At 42.4% G+C, this 22419-nt stretch overlaps 1 protein-coding gene across 1 annotated transcript in view; it reads left to right on the forward strand.

Moving 5' to 3' along the window:
* The window catches only part of LOC122817306 (serine/threonine-protein kinase SMG1-like), a gene marked incomplete in the record, with an annotated part of 2898779 nt that overhangs the window by 1310089 nt on the left and 1566271 nt on the right, over window positions 1–22419 (forward strand).

The raw sequence follows: 22419 nt of genomic DNA on the forward strand, positions 1-22419 counted from the left end.
GAGACCATATTTTTGTCTATCATATTGCACAACATTTTTGCTATAGTGCATGTAACACTATTCGATATTTACATCTTATTACAGTAAAACAAAATTTATTTGCATTTCTCCTCATTTTCGGCTCCTGTATAACCATAACACACTCCCATTGTTTGAGCTGTTTCGTTTCTTCTCCAGAAGTTTCCCCCCTCTTGTACATTTCATGCTGTTTTAAGCTCTGTATGCAGAATTCAGAGTACTCCACTTCCTGCTCCTCGGCTGTTGGGCAGCGTGTGTTTAGTAATACCGGTACTTGATACTACCATTCCAAATCCACTACAGTTACAATTTCACCCATTTCATCACTTATTTTTGCCTGTTAAAGTGCAGTAAAAAGCACTCCTGCTAACAAAATATATATTTTTTTGCCACCCGATTTCTTTCTCACTGTCTTGACACTGTTTAAAAAATTAGACCTTGTCCAGAATGAAAAGCAGTTGCCTTTTCTGCATTTGTAAATATTTTAATTTTTTTTAAAGATGTTGAAAACATACATACGTGCAATAACCTAGATTGAGTGGGGTCCTTGTTGCACACTGTTACATTACTTAAAGGGTTCCAGGTTCTTCTGCACTGTTGAACACCAAGCCTGTTTCAGCTTGTGAGAAGGCACATAGTACCATGCCTAGGCAACTGCTGGTTGCTGTATAGGGTCAACAGAAAAGATCCATGTTCTACCTGCTTCTGCCATTCTGCATCTTCAAACCTACTGCTGTGGCGTGGGAGGAAGAACAGTGCCCTGCCTAGACAACTGTCAGTTGCTGTAGAAGGTTTATTGCAAGGTGTAGTGTTCCCTATCCATGTAGCCTGCCTACTTATACTATTGAAGCCAGCTCTTCTGTGATCTGACAAAGGTTCCACTGTTGTGCTTGCAGCCTGCTGTTTATATACTGTGTTCTGGAAGTGGCAGTCTTTTTTTCTGATTTCAGTAGTGTTAAGTACTGCAAAGAAGTGCCTGCTTCTATGTTTTTACTTTGTGATGAAATCATGCTGCTGATGTCGTAATAGCTTCACAATGGCAGGTTTTCTTATTACTCCTTTCCCTTATGCTATACTCAACTTAAGCATCTAGTATAGAGTTCTGATTTTAGACTGAAATAGTTTGTTTAATGTGGTTCCCTATTGCTCTGTCTTCCCTTACTGTATTTGTGGTTCACACTGAGATTTGCTTTTTTCCTGGGTGGATTTCTGCAGACCTGTCCATTTCCCATAGCACTGCAAATGTGCAGGCTGACTGGCTTCTGATAGATCTGGAAATGCAGCTGTTGAGAAGTATATCCAGTTTGCACTTCATCCATTTGTTCTGTTGTGTTTTTCACATCCTTGTGTTGGTTTCCTCACTGGGGCAGTAATTGCTTTTCTGTCCGTCATTACAGCATGCACCCCCCCCCCCCCCCAATGCATTGCATGTCTCCAGTTCCCATTTTCTTTGCTTTTGACTGGATTAAGTACTTTATCCATTGTAACAGTGGATCACATGATCTACATAGTGCTGTGACTTGTGCCTGCTGCAGCCATTATAGTACATAGCTGTATAACTAGTGACACCATTCATTAGTTGTGGATTTTGCACTATTAATGTTTGATGCTGTGTCTGTTGTATTCATCAGTTCTGATATTGTTTACTAGATAGTGCTACAGCTGCCTTTTCTGCGGTTTGTGACATTACATCTTGCCTGTTTCTAGTTTCCATTAATGCACAGTTCGTTCTTAGTGTTCCTTTCTTACCCTGTAATTAGATGTCTTAGTAACGTGCTGTCTCTTCAGGTTCTGTTTTCTATAGGCCCCTGCTGTTTCTGCACCTTCAAGCCTACTTCCCCAGTTTGTGAAAGGGAGCACGTTGCCCTGCTTGGGCGACTGTTGATTGTGGTAGAAGGTTAGCAGCAAGGTGCAGTACACACTGTTCCCTATCCTTTCTGTCTGCCCTGTTCTGCTACTCAAGCCAGCTGTCTTAAACTCTGTGAACTGATGCTGCTTTCCCCTTTTGTAGATGCAATTTGTTCATGTTCATGAATTGACAGTATCTTTTCTGATTTCAGTAATTACAGTGCAGAGGAGCACTTTCTTTTCTTGGTGCACTACATTCTCTATAGACTTTAGAACTGAGTCATGTGTTTTTGTCCTCCCTTCTCCAGCATTCCACAACCAGACTCATCTCTGTACACATCCCTATTCTGCATCAGTGTCTCTCATTTTAAATTATTTGAAGTGTGGATATACTTGATTCCATTAAATGCTCCCATGATGGTTTACCTCCCCATTTTATTAAGTATAGCAAATACTTTACCCTCTTCTGCCATCTCTACAACTTTCATCTCTTCAAACGTACATTGCTAATAGAATGGAAGAAGGTAATAATCCAACTTGTTTTGTCAGCTTGCCAGTCAGTGAAGTATAAAATTATTTTAACTCTGTATCCATTCTCTCCAACCCTGGGAAAAATGTTAGTAAAAGTGGCCTTTGTGCCACTCACTGCATACACTAGAATGTTGATACCCTCTCAACACATAGCCATGTTTTTTTGTTAGTGCAGGGTAGTGGCAGCTGTTTACACAACAACAAATTGTCTTCCAGAACGAGATTATATCTTGAAAATTTTGGATGATATTCTTATAGCTAGATTAATTTTTATTGATCTCAACAAAGTCTAACTTCATAGGTCATGAACTTTTGCTAAAATTATTTCATTGAGAAGGAGTACACCATCAAACCCTCCCATGGCTTAGATATGTTCTTAGTAACAGAATTCAGATTTGGGAGATGGTAGAAGAAATGGTCCTAGGCTCCAAATGTAGCTCATAGAGATCTGTCTTATCTCCTCTCTGTTATGCTTATTTTTCAACAGACTTTGTGTATTTCTTTCAAACCCATTTTGTATGCATATGGTGCAGACATTTATAAAGCTGATACTTCTCCTTTGACTACTAGAAAGGTAGAGAATGATATCCCCATTCTTATTTACCAATACAAAACAGACTGATTCTAATCAATAAGAACAAAATATATGATTTGGGAATCCAGGTAAACCTGGGTCTGTATTACTACTTCGAAACACCTCTCCACCGAAAGCTACATCTTCTACCTGTATTCAGCAAAATTCACTTCTACGATTTGCTGAATACGTAAAGGACAAACAAATACTTGCCCCGCAACCCAACAGACCCAAATCTAGCTAAACCAAACCCACAACCCATTTGGGGGGCTGGGCCCCTCAACTAAATACATCAACTCCGAGATCACACTACAGTGGAGAAAAGGCAAAGTTATGCCGTTGACCAGCTACGTCTTTGCCCTGTGAAGTATTTAGTGAATCGCAGAATTGAATTTCTCTGAATACTGGTCGACGACGTAGCATTTGGATGTTTTTTTGAAGAAGTAATATAGACCTGGTAAATGCTTGCTGTAGACCCTCAACGTTCAGGTATATAGTGCAACAACCAAGACTTACCTCTCACTTTAAATATTTGGGGATCTGACTAGACCAACCCCTCAATTCCTAGTACCGTGTCATATTAACCAAGTCCAAAAAAAAAAATCAAATTGCTGTTTTATGCTAAAAAAAAAAAAAAAGTTTCAAGTTAAACTCCATTAGGTGGTTTAGCTATGCATAAGGTGTTCCTACTGGCCTATCTTGAGTACACTCAGCACCCAGGAGACTGAACCAGTTTGCCTTCATCTCTGTTGTGGTTTGATATTTTGGAAGCAGATTATAGCAGTGCTTGTATTGTGTTTGAGATGAAAGCTTCTGTGCTGAGTTGGAGTGGGAAGGTTATAGTCCAACAGAAGTTTGATTAACTGTATTTGAACATATTTTTCCAATGTTTTGGACATCAGCATTAGAATAGCAGTGGGGCTAAAAGCTGGGCAAATAATTTCCTCCTGTATGAAAGACATTTTTACACAAGCATAGCTTGCCATTCCACTACTGCTCACAGAAATTAGTCATCTAAAACACACATGCATTTTTTGATGTAGGACAGTATGTAACTTATGTTCCACTGTACCGTCCCTTACATCCAGTCACATCGCATGCGTTGTCCATTTCAGTGTATGCTTTTCTTACTTGAGTAGAATAATGAAATTATTTCCTTGGGAAGTACTTCTCAAAGTATTTGTAACACAGCAAGATAGTAAAAATAATCCTGTTCAGCAAACCATATAATGAGCTTTATTAGTGTTTTCTGTGAGATTTATCCTGAAAGAGTTGTATTACTACTTTCATGAGACTCTTAATATCTTGTTATAATTCTGATAACTGCATAAATTCAGACTAAATTTTTCAAACCATATTTTTTCCTGCGACAGTCCCTTTAAAAGGTGGCAGTTTAAATGCTGTTACAACCATGAGCCCAATTTATATAAATGTATTTATGTGCTTTTGATTACTGGGAATGTCCAACTTGGCAATGCCCCTTTTGTGTGGAGGCATGTTGGATACATTGCATGCAGATTTATTTAGTGCATTAGGTGATCGATGTGTTAAATACACTGTAGTACTTGCACTAAGCTCAGCCACATCTCTAGAATGTATTACGTACAGCTTGTAAACTCATATGAATCCAGTATTTTGACATTACTTTACAATATATGTATGTACTTTTCCTGTAATTTTTGTCTGCAGCCATCAAATGGACACACATGCATACTTTATTCATTTAGTTAAATTCTTTTAATCTGTAACCAAGAGATTATAGTAGTAAAGGTGGGAAAAGTGTGTGATATGTTGCTTTGACAATGAGGAAGGAACTTGGTAATGGGTTTGGTACAAGGGCAGGGCTACTGTATTGATTTCACTGGTATTGTATATTATAGCTGGAATAAGGAAACTTAGTAATGGTATTGTTACAAGAGGTTTATATCATATGTTCGAAGTTTTATAACTTCGAACATTAAAATATCGAATTTAAATGTTCGAAGTTATAAAACTTTGAACTAACAGCTGTAGGCAGGGGGGAAAGTCCCCCTGCACCCCCCACTCTTTAAATATACCAACTCCGAGACCGCACTACAGTGCAGTAAGGAAAATCTTCCCTTTACCGCACTATAATGCAGTTTCGGAGGTGGTATATTTAAGGAGTGGGGGGTGCAGGGGGGCTTGCCCCCCTTGCCTACACTAGTCTGGTAAGTTCCGTCTTTTTTTTTTTTTTTTTTAATTATATGTTCACTGTTTGAAACTTCAAACATTTAAATTTGAACATATAATATAGACTCTGTTACAAGTGCAGGACCATTTTCTTCAAAAGTAGATCTTCAAAGAGATTTTAAGTTGTAGATAAGATGAGACGTTTCTGATCTTTTGGTATCTATTTTGCCAGTTTAGCAACATGTACAAAGTATAGACAGCATTATGGTTTTTAGCTTTTTGAGTGGTTATTTAAATGTTTTGGTGGGTGGAGTTCTTGGGGGTGTACCAGTTTAATAACTGTCCCATGGCAGGGTATCTTTATGGTGTGTAGAGGTGGTTGTGGGCAATCTTAATATGAGAATAAGCCTGTAGGTTAGTTAACTGCAGCCAGTTATTGAAGTGCAACACTGAGATATGTTTGAGTAATGTGGTTACTTACAAATATGCAAATTTATTAGAAGACTGATGTTCTTAGTGTTTCACTGTTGCAGTCATCACACTTGGGTTATCTGTCTGCAGGTAGCCCTCAGTCGGCCCGAATACCAGAGACTTAGTATTTCTGCGTTGGTTTCTGTCACTCCAGGACTGACCTCCGGTCGTCAGGGGTATAAAAACAGGCAGCCAATGCCATTACATCAGTCTTTCTTGCCAAGGAGCCCAAAGCAGAAGCAGTTTGCACGAGTGCCGGTCGGCCACTACCTGAGTTTTCGTTTCCGAATTGAATCATCCTGAAGTCTTCTAAAGCTAAGTATCCCGTTGGATTTTTTTCTTGTGCTAACAGATGTCAGATAAAGTTAACAATAGTCTCACCTGTGGAAAGGAAATACCACACCGAGATTTCCATTCTTACTGCGTCATCTGTTCAGGTCCAGACCAATGATGTACCTCGCTGTCGGTTTTGTGCTTTGTTCAACGCCCAAGCTATTTGTCATCGGGCCCTTATTGTTGCTAAATACGTTCGCTCTCAATCTCCGTATTCCAAAATGGCTTCGGTAAGCCATCCGACTATCGATCTTCTGAAAAAAAACATAAGGATAAAGACAGACAAGACCGCACAGGTCCAAAACTGCAGACGATACTTCCATTAAGCTAGTAGCCAGTTCGCCGGTACTCAGTGATGTGCTTTCGCAGCCCCTGATGCCCACTTCAGTGGATACGCAGGCAGCTACCAAGACCCGTTCGGAGTCCGGTATGCCGCAAGACTCTTCTTTGACTACGGGACCTGCAGATGTCTCTACCTTGGATGGGTCTGGAGCCGCTGTGCAGGCACCGGCTTCTGAGGAAGTTCTTCGCACTGCAGATATTGGACACAGTCTTCTTTGGCGTCCTCAGTTCGGTCTAAAACTACTGAGTTTCTAAGGCTAAGAGTACAAGCTACGCCTAAAAAACTGATGACCCAAACTCGAGCACCTGCTTCCTTGCCACAACATCAAATGCTTAGAATGGCAGAAGACCTGATTAATGCTGATTAGGGGAAGCCAGCCTTCCCTTGCCAAGAGAAATATAATTATCCCCAGCAGCTTTAACAGACCAAGAGAGAGAGACTGAGGTTTCTGAATATGAAGACATGCCTTTATCTGCTTATGAGGATTCAGATGCAGAGGAATCCATTCCCTCTGCTTTTTCTCCAGAGGATTTTTCTTTTGGTGAAACCCTATATACTTTGAGAGCATTTCCACTGGGAATGCCAAGAACAATCCTCAGTCCAAAAAGAGACCCAGAATTCTTAGATTTGCCACAACATAGACCTTTAGCAATACCCCCAGTTCTGGATGATGTTTTTATGGAATCCAGTCTAACTCCTAATACTTAACCCCCTGCTCCTAGGAAACCAGACAGGTACTGCAGAGTTCCTGACTCTCTCAAATTTCTTTTCAAAAATCATACTGCTGACACAGAGGTCATTTTCCAGGGGCCTAAAGGTATAAAAGCAACTACAGCTTAGAATCCCACCCCTTCAGACAGGGATGCCAGAGCTTTAGACAGATGGGGTAAAAAGGTATACACCTCTGCAACTCTCGCCATTAGGGCATTGAATTGCCAGTTTCACATGCTGAATTACCAGCAACATGCTATGGAACCTATTAAACAAAAATTAGCTACCTTTACAGACTGTGCAGAAAATAAAGAATTACAAGAGCTTCTGCATTCTGCAAGCCAAGTCAGCAACCATACTTTGCAATGTGTCCAGTCACTGGTTCTGTACTGAGAAGGCTCGCTCAGCTTAAGGAGTAGACCTTGCCAGACCATGTCAAATCAAAATTACTAGACAGTCCTTTGAACAAGGACAATCTGTTTGGCACCAAAGCAGAAGAGGTACTAAAAAAGATGGTAAAGCTAAATCTGTGTAGACAGTCAAAGAATTTTGCTAGTACAGTCTCCTAGATTCAGTAGGCATTGCCCCTCAAAACATTGGTACTTTTCAGCCTCCTCAAGGTCATCCCAAACTAGATCCAGGGGAAACAGACCCCCCAGACTACAGTGTCAGGGTATGCAGAGATCTAAGCAATGGAGTGCCTCCACTTCAAAACCAGGGAGTGCTAAGCCACCCCCTTATGGAAAGAATTCACAGTGACTTCTCAACTCCACTCCTCACCTCTGCCCAACTGCTTGTGCCCCTAGGAGGAAAACTTGCCCATCATGCAAAAAACTGGACTTCCATCACCAAAGACCAATGGGTCCTCAACATTGTATCCCAGGGGTACAAATTTTACTTCCACTCACTGCCAACCCCAAAAGGATTCCCAGACCTTCCTCAAACCAGTGGGCAGAGGCACAAAACCAAGTTCAATCCTTGCTCTTCATAAGGGCAATTCAACCCATTCCTGCAGAGCAGATAAGTCAAGGGTTCTATTTCATATTTTTCCTGGTACCCAGAAAAGAGGACACTTGGCACCCAATCCTAGGTCTTTCCATTCTAAACACCTTCCTGGTGGTACCAAAATTCAATATGCTTACCTTTTAGCAGTTTTTTCCTATGCTGGCCAAAGATGCCCGATTAGCCACCCTAGACCTAAAAGAAGCCTATCTACACATATCCCTATCAGGGACTCATGCAGGAAATACTTAAACTTAAGGGCAGAACCTATGCATTATCAGTTCTCTGCACTTCCCTTTGGCTTATCCACTGCTCCCAGAGTATTCAAAAAAATGCCTGGCTCCAGCCATTGCCTTCTGCACACAGAGAAAAATTCAGATTTACCTGTACTTGTACGACTGCCTGATTCAGGCAGTCACGAAATACTGTTGCAGCATCTGACTTTTGTAAAGAACCTTCTAACCTCTCTAGGGTACACTATCAACGAAAATAATTTAAAACTAGTCCCCAGTCAAAAAATGTATTCCTGGGAGCAAGCTTGGACACAGCATCCCAGATGGCATTCCTTACTCCAGAAAAACATGCCTATCTGACAGGCTACTTCACTCAAATGGCCACCAGAACCCAGCTCTCTGCAAGGAAAATCCTCCAGGCCCTAGGGTTCATGACCTCTTGCATCATACTAATTCCATATGCCAGACTGCATATGAGGAAAATTCAGTGGTACTTAAGTCTTTGGTGCCAACATTCTCATAGGTTCATAGGTTCATAGGTTCATACTAGGCTATCTGCCAGAGGGCATTTACAAGCCTAGCCCATCGTTTTGTGGCTTACGCCACCCCTTTAGTATGGGGAACTATACCCATTATTTTGCTGTGCCTCTGTCGAGCAGTGACACTGAGGTAATCCCTGGGGTATATCTGCGATCTCCCATCCATTGGTCAAGATTTCTCTTGAACAAGGCCAGCGAGGTGCTCTGCCTCACATGTACCGGGATTTTGTTCCACAGCATAGGGAGTCTTTGGGTGATGAATCTATCCCTCCAGCACGTCCTATTAATAGCCGTGTCGAGGTTTAAGTCTCCCGCCCTTGTGGCTCTGATGGATCTAGATTTTTGAGGTGAAGCATATTCATCAAATCTGGGTTTGACATGGCCTTGTATGTTAGGCAAAGGTCACCTCTGAGCAAGCGGTGGCGACTGAATAGAGCTGGAGTTCTTTCAGTCGGGCAGCATAGGACAGATTTTGAGACCCTTTATCCTTTTGGTGAGGAACTTTTGTGGCCTCTCCAGCTGCTGCAAGTGTCGGGTCAGATACATTCCGAATGGGGCATTGTACTCAATCATTGGTCTGATGAGTGATGAGTAAAGGGAGACTATGACCTCCCTTGATCTAGATGAGAATCCCTTCATGATAAGGTGGGCAATGTAGAAGGTCTTCCTGACTACTTTAGCTACATGGGTGTCGAATGACAGACTACTATCAACCTGGGTCCCCAGGTCCCTGATAACTTCTTCTGTGCTCAGTGGATTGCCACCTATTTGGTAGCTAGGGGTAACCTTGTTTTTCCAGAAGGGTATGACTATGCATTTTTTGCATTTCACTTTAGGCCGTGGCTCTGGCACCAGTTATCCGTTTCTGTGAGACCCTTCTGAAGGATATCTGTGTCAGATGTGTTTTCTACTATGGCGCCCAGTTTGCAGTCATCTGCAAACTTTGTCAGCCATAACCCTCCTGTGTTTGCTTGTACTTCGGAAAAGTAGATGCCAAACAAGAGTGGGCCCAGGACTGAGCCCTGTGGGACACCACTTGTGACAGGCTTTGAGTCTGACATGGCGCCAGCAACTCTGACCCTGTGGGTTCTGTCACTCAGCCAGTTTGCAACCCATCTTGTGATGTATGGGTTAACATTTAAGCTGATGAGTTTTTCAATGATACCCGAGTGGGGTATTGTATCGAAGGCCTTAGCCAGATCGAGGTAGGCTGTATGGACTGCCTTTCCCTCATCAATGGCTTTGGTGACTGTTTGAAAAAGTCAACCAAGTTTAAAAGGCATGATCTGCCTTTGACAAAGCCAAACTGGGTTGGATCCAAAGTCTGCAAATTCCTATGTCTTTATTTATGAAGTCCATTATGATCCTCTCCATGGCTTTGCAGATGAGGCTTGTCAAGCTAATGGGCGGTAATTTCCAGGGTCGGTGGAGGCACCGCCTTTGTGAAGTGGGACCACAGTTGCAGTGCGCCACTCCTGGAGTGCGTATCCAGAGGTAAGACTTTGATTAAACAGCTGTCCTAGCTGTGGGTTTAATTCCTCATTGAGTTCGTGGAGCACACAGCCGGGGACACCATCAGGTCCCATGGATGCTGTGTTTTTTGCTTTGGAGAGAGCAGTTCTCACTTGGGCGCTGGAGATGTTTGGGGGCTGCAATCGTTTGGTATAGATATCTCTCCTTTTGGGGGGGGAGAAGTTTGCACTGAACCTGTCAGCCAGTATGTTGGCAATGTCTGTAGGATCAGTAATCTTCACATCATTTTGAACTAGTTCTGAGCATATCTGGGAGTTTCCTCCTAGGTTTCTAACATAGCTAAAGAAGGCCTTATGATTGTCTTTTGAGTCTTTAGCTATTTTTCTCTCGAAATTTGCTTTGGATGATTTTATGAGAGCTCTTAGTTTTTTACTTATAGTGATCAATGGTGTCTTACCTTTTAAGGATTTTGCTCTATCTTGTAGTAGCTTCCTCCTTTTGTTGTAGAGTTTGTTTATGGCTGGGGTCCACCAGACTGGACGCTTGCCTTTGGTACAAAGAGTCTTTGTTTTGCTTGGGATTGCCTTATCCATGCAGTCCTGCAGGTGCTGGTAGAAGGCATTTATAAGTGATTCAGCGGCTTGAGTACTGTTTTCCGCCGGTTCGGGGGCCTTAAAGGAGACCACACTAGTCTTTAGAAGTGTGAAGTCGGCTTTTGAGAAGTTCTTTACTGTGGTCTTTTTTATTTCAGGTGGGGGTGGGATGAGGACCTCCAGCGAGATTAGTTTGTGATCTGATCTCACCAGTGAGGGGTATACTTCCGGTGTTGAAATGACTTGGAAACTGTCATTCTCATTATACCTTGTCTAAGGTCAGAGTTTCTTTGGTAGGCAGCAGCATGCAACCACAACAAGGGACTCTCTTATTCAACCCCCTGCCGCCCAAACTCTAACAGACTCATCAGGCTATGCATGGTGGGCTCACGTGGCAGGAAAATGCATACAAGGCAAATGGAGCCCAAAGCAAGTGCACCTGCATATCAATCAAAAAGAAATGTTAGGTGTACATAATTCTCTGACCGCCTTCAAAGGCCATATTCTTCCAGGACAACTATTGGTAAAGACAGACAAAACCACAGTTATGTGGTAAATAAACAAATAGGGGGAACCCATTCCTACCCACTGTGCAGATTAGCCATGGCTCTGTGGAACACAGCCTTGAGCAACCAAGTGCACCTGCAAGCTCAATTCCTGCCAGGCATACTAAAGTCACCGGCAGACGACTTAAGCAGAAATCTCATGGACCCACACGAGTGGAAACTGGAACCCAAAATATTCAAGCATTTGAGGCACAGGTGGGGGTCACCAGAGGTTGACCTCTTTGCTTCCCCTCAGAACTATCAATTGAGCAAATATTGCACCAGAACTCCCCACAGCCAAGCTTGGAAAGTGGATGCCCTGTCCTTTACATGGGAAAGCCTCTCAATCTATGCCTTCCCCCTCTGCCTCTCCTCTCAAAAGTTGTACTAAAGATCAAACAGGACAAGCCAAGGACGATCTTGATTGCACCAGACTGGCCACGCCAGCACTGGTACCCTCTTTTGCGCAGTCTGACAGTATTGCCACCATGGCACGTGCCCCAGACCCCTTCCCTGCTGTCCCAGCAGGAGGGCCAGATTTTGCACCCTCAGCTGCAAACCCTGAACCTAGCAGCCTGGCTCATCCCCTGAACTCAACAGCAGCTGCCCTCAGTAAGCAGGTGCTTGATGTCATTCTTGAGGCAAGGAGGCCTAGTATTAGAAAATCCTATTCAGAATAGAGGAAAAGATACTGTTCCTGGAGCCAGTCTCTGGGAATGGACATAACTGTGCCCAGCTTACCTCCTATACTAAATTACTTAACAGAAATGCTCCACAAAGACCTATCCTTCTCCAATTAAGATTCATGCCTCTACTATCTCAACTCATTGTAATACTGAGCCACCCCTCTTCTCTCATCCTCTGGTCAAACAGTTCCTGAGAGAAGCCAAAAATGTAAGGCCCACCCCCCAGGAGAGCTGCCACTCCAGCCTCTGGGACCTTGACTTTGTATTGGAAAAGCTCACGATGTTCTTCGTGTTTCACTGTTGCAGTCATTACATTTGGGTAATCTGCTGGCAGGGTGCCCTCACTCGGCCTGAATTCCAAAGTCTTGGGTCCCGGTTGCTGTCTTCTCTTCCATGACGTCAGGGGTATAAAACATGCAGCCGACACCATTTTCTTTAGTCTTTCTTGCCGCACGGTGCCCGAAGCAGAAGCATTTCGCAAGTGCCGGTTGACCGACTACTGAAATATTCGAGTTTGAGTTTCAGAACCGAAGTCTTCACTAAAGCTAAGTACCCCATTGGGGAAACCTATTTCTTGTGTTTTACCGATGTCAGAAAAAGTTAATTGTATTACTTGTGGGAAGCAAATACCTCATAAGGATTTCCATTTATACTTTATTCCTTGCCTATACAGTATAAATGGAAATCCTTATGAGGTATTTGCTTCCCACAAGTAATACAATTAAGCGTCTTCTGTGTAGAGGCTTGCGTGAATGGGCGTACTTTCGTTGAAGGTTGTACGTCAGGGCTGGCAACTCAGTACATAAAAATCTGCTGCCAATCATTAGCGGACCGGAGTTCCGCTGTGGCAACCCCTCACCGGGAAATGCCAAAAGATACAACAACTGTATTCCTTGCCTAGGCCCTGATCACAGCGTGCCTGGCTGTTGGTTTTGTGCTAGATTTAACCAACGCACTTTTAAGCGTCGGTATATTTTTGCATCTAAGTATTTTGGAAACAGATTTAACTACCCAGAAATGTCATCAGATAGCAATCCGACTACCGGAGTACATAAAAAATGCAAAGAAAAGGACAGAGAAAGGCAGTCGAGATCCAAAACCGACGACTAAGCTTCTCCTAAGCCAGTCACCGGTTCGCCGGTACTCAGTGAGGTGCTTTCGCAGCCCCTGATACCCGCTACCTTAGAGTCGCAGGCCTCTACCGACACCCATGTGGAGTCTGGCATGCCGCAAGATACTCAAGGTATTGGACTGACGGATGCATCTCCCTCTGATGGGTCCGGAGCCGCTGAGCAGGCACTGGCTTCTGAGGGTGTATTCAGATCTCAACATTTTTATATCAAACCGACGAAAGCTGCTAAACCTAAGGCAAAGACACCTTCTAAAACTAAAAAAACGATGCCTGAGCCACGTGCACAGGCCTCTATGCCTAAAAAACAGGGGATCAAAATGGCTGAAGACCTTATTACCTTGATCAGGGGTACCCATCCCCCTCCAGATGAGGCCTAGGCAAGACACTGACGATGAATCTTCAGATCAGGTTTCTGTTTCTTCTGATTCCTCTTCTGATCAGGAATTATCTTTACCTCCCTATGAGGATTCTGATGCTGAGGAGTCTATTCCATCTGCATCTCTTCCTGAGGATTATTCATTTGGAGAAACCTTGCATACTTTGAGGGAGCATTTTCACTGGGAGAATCAAGACTTCTCAGAATCAAAAAAGAGGCTCAGGGGTTTCCTTCTCCCTCAGCACAAGCCTTTAGCCATTCCTCCTGTTTTAGACATTCTGGATGATGTGTTTTCGGAGTCGAGCCTGACCCCTGACTCCTTGCCTCCGGCTCCCAGTAAGCCTGACCGGTATTACAGGGTCAATGACTCTCATAAATTTGTATTTAGAAACCCTGCTGCTGATCCTGAAACTATTTCACAGGGTCCAAAGGGAGTTAAGGCCTCAACAGCAAAAAACCCTACCCCGTCCGACAGAGATTCAAGGGCACTGGACAGATGGGGGATAAAAGGTTTATACATCTGCAACCTTGGCAATCCGGGCCTTAAACTCCCAATTTCATGTGCTTAAGTACAAACAACATGTTACGGGATTGCTGAAACAGAAAATGTTGATTTCAGAATGTGCAGAAAATAAGGAATTGCAGGAATTATTGCATGCAGCTGAACAAGTTGGAAAGCATACTTTGCAATGTGGTTTTGATTCTTTAGAGGCCTCCTGCAGGACCGCAGTTACTGGATCTGTGATTAGGAGGTATGCCTGGTTAAAGGAACAAAATTTGCCTTATGTTAAAGCTAAATTGCTAGATGCACCTTTACAGCACGATTCTCTGTTTGGTATTAAGGCAGAAGAGGTTTTAAAGAAAATGGAAAACAAAGCTAAGTCTATGCAAACTGTTAAAGATTTCTTAAAAGTGCAGCCATCTGGATTCAGTAGACACTGGCCTACAAAAAAATTGGTCCTTCTCCTGTGTCAGACAGAGCTCACAGGGGCAAATCCATACGCCCAAAGGGTTCCAGGTACCAGGCTCAAGAGTTATACAGGTCAAAGCAATGGGGCGCATCCACTTCCAAGTCTGGAGGAGATAAAGCGCAAACCTACAGAAAGCAATCCCAGTGACTTCCCTCTGCCTACACCAAGCACTTATCTTTTGGCAGCACCCTTAGTGGGAAAATTAGCACTTTTTGCTCAGAATTGGCAGTTAATACCCAGGACAAGTGGGTACTAAACATCTTATCACAGGGATACAGATTCCATTTCCACACTCTGCCAAGGACAAATGGATGGCCAGATCTGCCAAAAAACCAATGGGCAGAGGCACAGAAACAGATTACGTCCCTCATGGATGTGGGGGCCATTCACACAGTACCAGAACAGGAAAAAGGACAAGGTTTTTACTCAAGACTGTTATTGGTACCCAGAAAGGACAATGCCTGGTGGCCAATACTGGATTTATCGATTTTGAACACATACCTGGACATTCCAAAATTCAAAATGCTCACCTTGCAACAGCTTCTGCCCATGCTGGGCAAGAATGCTTGGCTGGTGACTTTAGACTTGAGGCATACCTGCATGTCCCAATAAGACAGTCATGCAGAAGATACCTGAGATTCAAGGCTGGCTTTACTGCATTACCAATTCTCTGCACTGCCCTTTGGCTTATCTACTGTGCTCAGCGTCATTACAAAGTGCCTGGCACCAGTAATTGCATTTTGCAGACAAAGACCATACTTGGACGACTGTCTCATTCAAGCAGAGAACAAGGGCACTCTTCTACGACACCTGGCATTTGTGAAAAGACTTGTAACATGCCTAGGGTACACAATAAAGAAAAAGAAATCACAGCTGGTACCCTCTCAAAATATAACCTTCGTGGGTGCAAGCTTGAATACAACTGCCCAGATGGCTTACCCTCACACCAGACAAAGGCAACTGACTACTTCAAACTGATGGCAACAAAAACCCAATCTTCTGCAAGACAAATTCTGCAGGCTCTGGGCTTCATGGCATCCTACTAATTCCATATGCAAGACTGCATATGAGGAAACTTCAGTGGTACCTAAAAAGTTTATGGAGTCAACATTCACACAGTCTGGAAACAATGATTCCTCTCATCCCCTGCCTGCAACAGGAGTTTCTATGGTGGGCAAAGGCCCATCACCAAAACATGGGATGGCCCTTCACTCTACCCCCTGCCAGCCAAACCTTAACAGACTCATCAGATTATGCCTGGGGGGCCCACATGGCAGGAAGATGCATTCAGGGCATATGTGCACCAAATCAAATGCATCTACATATCAACCAGAAAGAGATGCTAGCTGTTCAAAATGCCCTAACAGCCTTCAAGGATGTACTTCGTCCAGGACTACTACTGATAAAGACAGACACCACAGGCATGTGGTGTATAAACAAGCAAGGGGGCACACACTCATACCCCCTTTGCAGATTAACCATGGCACTGTGGGACACAGCTTTGACCTACCAAATAAATTTTCAATCTCAATTCCTGCCAGGAAAACAAAACACTCTGGCAAACGATTTAAGCAGAAACCTTCTGGATCCTCACGTGTGGAAACTAAATCCACAAGTCTTCAGCATGATAGCAGAGAAATGGGGGAGCCCAGACATAGACCTATTTGCCTCTCCTCAAAATTATCAACTGAAAAGATTCTGCACAAGGACTTATCACAGACAAGTATAGAAAGTGGACGCCCTATCCTTCAGTTGGAAAAACTTATCAGTTTACGCCTTTCCTCCTCTGTCTCTTCTATCTCTCCTAAAAGTCAGACGAGAAGCCAAAAATGATATTAAATGCCCCGGACTGGCTGGCCAATGCTGGTACCCAATCCTACGGAACTTGTCTCAATACCCAGCTTGGACCTTGCCTCAAAAACCACAACTACTGTCCCAGCAAAACAGTCAGATCCTGCACAATCAACTACAGACTCTGAACCTGGCAGCATGGCTAATCCTGTAATCATACAGACGACACCTCTCAGTAAAGCTGTGATGGATGTCATTTTGGAAGCCAGAAGGCCTAGCACTAGAAAATCTTATGCTGACAAATGGAAGAGATTCTGTGCATGGAATCCAGCACAAGGAACTGATACAGCAGAACCGCATATTCCTCAGATATTACAATACTTAACTGAGATGCTTGACAAAGGCCTATCTTTCTCATCAATCAAAATCCATGCCTCTGCCATTTCGGCTCATTACAATACAGATTCACCAATCTTTTCTCATCCTTTACTAAAGCAGTATCTTGGTGGAGCCAAAAATTTAAGGCGGCCTAGAAAATCACCATTACCTGCATGGGACCTCAGTTATGTGTTTGAAAAGCTCACCCTGTCTCCATTTGAACCAGCTGCTGCCGCTGATATAAAGTTCTTATTATGGAAGACAGCTCTGCTACTAGCAATTACTTCAGCAAGAAGAGTTTCAGAGCTGCAGGCCCTCATGGCTGTAGAGCCTTTTATCATATTTTACCCAGACTGTCTCCGAGGACAATTACTATTATGCCTAAGGTGGTTTCCAATGTGGCTCTTAACCAAACAAGTGACACAAGTGCCACAAGGAAACATACCAACTGTATTGTCTGAAGAAGTGGAAGCATCTAAAATAAAGTGAGAGTCTCTGTTATCAAAAGCTGTTCTAAGAGACTTGGTTCTCTTGTGTAAAAAAACTGGAGTCATTGGCACTTGTGTCACTTGTCCATACATATTCAAGGGCAGTGCTTATGTCTTTAAACACAATAATTTCAGAATCCAGTTTCATAGTCATTTAGATTGCAAATCTATGAATGTTATTTATGCAGCAGTGTGCAATTCTTGTCCTGCATTCTATATTGGCAAAACCTCTAGAATGTTTTCTGCTAGAATAAAAGAACATTTGGCAGCAATTAGAAGGCATGATTCTAAAAATGCCCTTGCTAAGCATAGTTTATTATGTGATAATTTTGCAAGTTATACTTTTCTTATATTACAGAAGATAGATTCCTTCTTTGGTGACATCAATACACTACTTGAAGTAAAAGAATTAAGTTGGCAGCTTAGATTCAATTCAGATGCACCGCTGGTTTGAATGAAAGCCTAAATATTAAATGTGTTCTCAGGTGGCAACGCTAAAGTTTCCCCTCTTACCCAAACACTGTCTTATTATTGAGAGACTGCTTTTTATAATGTTTTTCAAAAAAGGTCCTTCAAAATATGTTCTTAGATATGTAATCTTTTAGTTATTTAACTTTTATGTTTAAGCATATATTAACATTTGCTTTTGCTTCAGTAGTTGTACTGCTACAGCTCTTGTTTATGTAAACACTGCTCACCCTTGGAATTTAGTATAATTTCCAGTATTTTATTGGCTCTGAGATTTACATTATTTATATACTGTCTGGTTTCAGTAGTCTACTCTTTTTTGGTAACACCCACTAGGGTATATATATACTGTGGTTTTCATCTTACTGTTGTTTGATAAAGTTCTTGATACTATTAAAAGGACGAAAGCTTAGCTACTGGCTCCTTCGTCGTTCTTTTATATTAAGAAGTGTTTTAGTCATTTGTATTCCTGATCTTCTTATCTCTGAGGACAGTTTTTAGTGCTATTATATAGTTATTCTGTCGTGTTAATATGAATGAATTGACTGAAGAGGGGCTTGGCTCCAGCAGCCAATCGACGCCGGATTTATCTCTATTATCACCGGATTTACCTCAGTTCTCTAATTTTGTGGACAATACAGTTATACTTTCCTCTGATGACAGAGGCCTCCCTCCTGTGCAGAGAACTGGACTTTTGAATGAAAACCACATTACCACAGGTCACATTTGTGATAACCTTGGAATTCCCTCTTCTCGGACCACAGAAGCGAATGCTCTGCTACTGGAACAGCAAAAAACTACTTCACTGATGATCACTACGCCTTCTACAAATAAGGGAGTACCTTCAATTATTTACACTAACTCTGCTTTACTGGAAACTGGCACTACAAAGACTCTTACATCCAACATTATGGATCACCCACCACTAACTCAAGTTCCCTTGGTGGTTCGCCCTAAAAAGCATAAAACTGTTTTACCGATGGGTCCAAGCATGTCCGACCCCTTACAACTGTTAACAGCTTCTCCTTCCTTGATAACGGATTCCCAATCTGTGGATTTTTGTTTGACAGACCCACTACCCCGAACGCCTACTACTTCATCTCAATTTTCTTCAAGTGACATGAATATGGCATTGACTAATTCACCTCCGAGTCAAGCATGCAGTCATAACATCGCCTGCAAAACTGTTAATGTTCCCTTGGCTAAGGAAACATATGTTCATCCTTCTAATAAATCTGCCTTAAATTGCCTGAATGAAACATGTTTGACTTGAGCTGTTACTACTCCTATTCCTGCTAGTATAAGCAGAATTACCACAACACCATTGATCAATGCTGGCTGTATGACAGTTGGTCTTGTTGGACAATCTGCAACTGAATCTACTCCAACGGCTGGGCATGTGTATGGGTCCAATATTGTGCGGACTTGCAATGGGTTTGGCACCACTGATATTGCCACAGCTAGTTCCAACGAGGTGCCGATTCTTTCACAGGCTCCTTCGCTGGATAGTTCTAGGTCTGTTGGTGCAGAATTACCGGTAAGTGTGCAGGTTTCCACTGTCAACAATAGCAGTTTCACTAACACTGTTCCTAATAGTGTTGGGAAACCAGTACAAACATTTTCGCAGACATCCACTCTTATCAGTAATGCTGCTAATAAGTCGGGTCCTTGTTCTACCAATATACGGCCACCTGGTCATGGACAACCCATTTTAGATGATTCCCAGACTCCGGGAACCAGCTGGATGACTTTTCCTACAGCCGAATTGCCTCATGTTGGAAATGCTTCTGTCTATGTGCCTATTTCTACAACCTCGGACTCTACACATTCCTCCTCCCGCATGGCGGGAACCTCCATTGCAGCAGTCTCTTCTGGCCAGGCCATGTTTATAAACAACACTCCAAGAGCGGGAAGTGTTAATACTTTCTCTTCCTATGCTACGCGTTGTGATAAAGCTCCTGTTGAACAGAACTCTATCTCTGGGGATCGTTATCAAGTTCCTTCCACACCAAATCTTGATTTTCCTCGCACAACTGATTTATTGTCTTTTTTGGACACTAATTTCACTAGTAACCCTTTTTTACAGGATTTGGAGTCGCATGACACCACTGCAGACTTTAATTTGGCACGTATTAAGGAGTTGAAATCCATGCTTTTTAATTTAGAAAGGCTATTTATAGCATTTAAAAATGTACAGATGGACATTCTTTACTTGTCTTGTTGTTTAGATAAGAACATTGTGCCTTTTGGCTTACGTATAGTCAAATTTCCTAATAATATTTCTAGTGACACTTCTCTCTATAAGGATCTGGTTGCCCTTTATAACAACACTGGTTTACAGGCAGTTAAGCTGTTAGACACAAAGAAATTAGATTAAGTGAGCTTAAATCTGAAATTGTATTTTTTCACTCTAAAGTTGTTTCTCACCCTGATTTCCAACAGGTTCTCCACATTTTTAATGGGATTCAGCCGAGAATTAACAGACATGTTGCCACTGTATTACATCGCAAAAAACAAAAACTGCATAGGGATTTCCTGCAATATGTTAACAACAAAGCCTATCCCCTCAGATCTGAATTTTCCCATAGGTTTAGTTTTAGAAATCAGTCTTCTTTTGCTTCTTCTGTACCTCCTCCCCCCTCTAGCGTGCTTTTTCCTCCCCAGCACTGTCCTTCAGCTTCCCCCACTACTTCTAATAACCCTTCCCTTTCTTCCATTAACCCCCCTCTCTCCTCTCCTATCACTTCTCCTACCTCACCCCTTTCTGTTTCTGTCCGTTCAATTCCTACCCACACTGTTTCTATTCCCATTTCCTCAGCTCCCTCTCCTCATCCTGTCCCTCTCCCTGTTACTGCTTCCCTTTTACCTAGTCCTGCTCCTTTCTTGCATTCTTTCTTCCCCTTCCCCAACTTCTCTTCCTGTAGTTACTGACCCCCTCCATTCCCTTGAACAACCCCCCTCCTTCCGAAACGAGAATGCTTCTTTTTTACTTCCGAGAACAAATTCCAACGTGGACATGAGAAGTCCAAGAGGAAGAGGGAGGACTTTCTTCTACAACACCCGTGCCAACTTCCAAAGACTAAAATCACTACAAGAAGGTCTACACCCCATTCCCTCGTTTACTCAGGAGGGGAATTCCTCACTTCAACACTCCCAGTTGGACAGAGGACGTCCGAGGAGATTCCCGAGAGGTCGTTCCAGGATGTCTTACCCTCGTTAACGGTTGGTTCAGCATCCTGCTCTACTGATTCCTGCTCTTCGGAGATTTTCAACCTTACAGATAGAGTTCTATCTCAAACTGCTATTCAAGTATTAAAGAAGGGTTTCACTTTCATCCCTTCTCAAAGAGCAACAGTCCTTCTTGATTGATTTGCGCCTCTACCTTAGGAAGCTCAACCTAAAGCTGATCTGTGACAAAGATTCTGATTTGGACAGTGATTTAATTAATGTCGACCTCAATCTTCCATTCAAACGCAGCATCTTCAACCCACCTCTCAACACCTTACAAATCTTCTTGAAGTTGTGTGACAGAGACTTCAGACACCTACTTAATACCAATAGTCCTTACAAATGGTTTAACCTTTCCACAGCAGAAGTCATGGAGCTTAATAATCTACAAAAAGATAAGTCCCTCAGAATCATGTCTGCGGACAAAGGCACAGGTGTAGTCCTTATGGAACATCAACGTTATGTTAACACCTTGGAAGATGATCTCAAGAACAGTGAGTACTACTTACCTGTACAGATGTCAGATGTAAACCGTGCCTTTAAAAAGATAGAACTCTTAAATCACTTACCAAACAACAGATGATTTCCTCAGATGAAGCAGAATTCATGCAAGTACAGTACCCACAACTAGGGAAATTCTTTGGCATCCCTAAATTACACAAGGATCAAACTAACCCGCCTTTCCGTCATATTGTCTCTAATCATAAAACAAAGACTGAAAAAGTCTCAGAATTCTTGGACTGGACTTTGAATCCCATAGTGCAAAGGTCTCCGTTTTATTTACATGACTCATGGGACTTCCTTAATTTACTTTTTCAGCACCCTCCCACTTCCTCTAATAGTTTTAGTCACACTTGATATAGAGGCTCTCTATACAAATATTCCACACAAGGAAGGTATTGAATTTTTACAGTCCTATTTAACACAATCTACAGGATTTAGTCAAAACAGAATATCTACTATTTGCACTTTGGTTTCCCTAGTACTTGAAGGAAACTTTTTTCATTTTAATGAAGTAATTTACCAACAAGTCCGTGGAGTGGCTATGGGGTCAAAGATGGCCCCTGCCTTTGCTAATTTGGTTTTGGCAGCTTGGGAAATGAATTCCCTTGTACATCTACCTGATTTTAAATTTGTTAAAACCTATAGAAGATACATAGATGATGTGTTTTTTGTTTGGGAAGGTGGTGAATCTGACTTGCATAACTTTCTTAACTCTATTGCTGACTCTATCCCTTTCCTTAAATTCAAACTTGCTTCCTGTGGAAAACAAGCTGATTTTCTGGATACTTGCATTTCTTTAGATTCCTCCAATTTGTTATGGAAGTCCACTATTCATAGAAAAAAGACTTTTAGAAACAACTACTTAGATTTCACTAGTATGCATCCTCGGTTCATGAAAGTCAATATGGCAAGAGGTCAGTTTATTCGTATTTCCCGTCTTGTTAGTGATGATGTTAACTTTGTTACTGAATGCAATATCCTAAAATTGTTGCTGGTGGAAAGAAATTACCCTCCACTTCTACTAGATAGGAT

The sequence above is a fragment of the Protopterus annectens genome, chromosome 12.part0 (assembly GCF_019279795.1).
Source record: "Protopterus annectens isolate FY-2018-M chromosome 12.part0, PAN1.0, whole genome shotgun sequence".
In the NCBI taxonomy this organism is placed as follows: Eukaryota; Metazoa; Chordata; order Ceratodontiformes; family Protopteridae; genus Protopterus; species Protopterus annectens.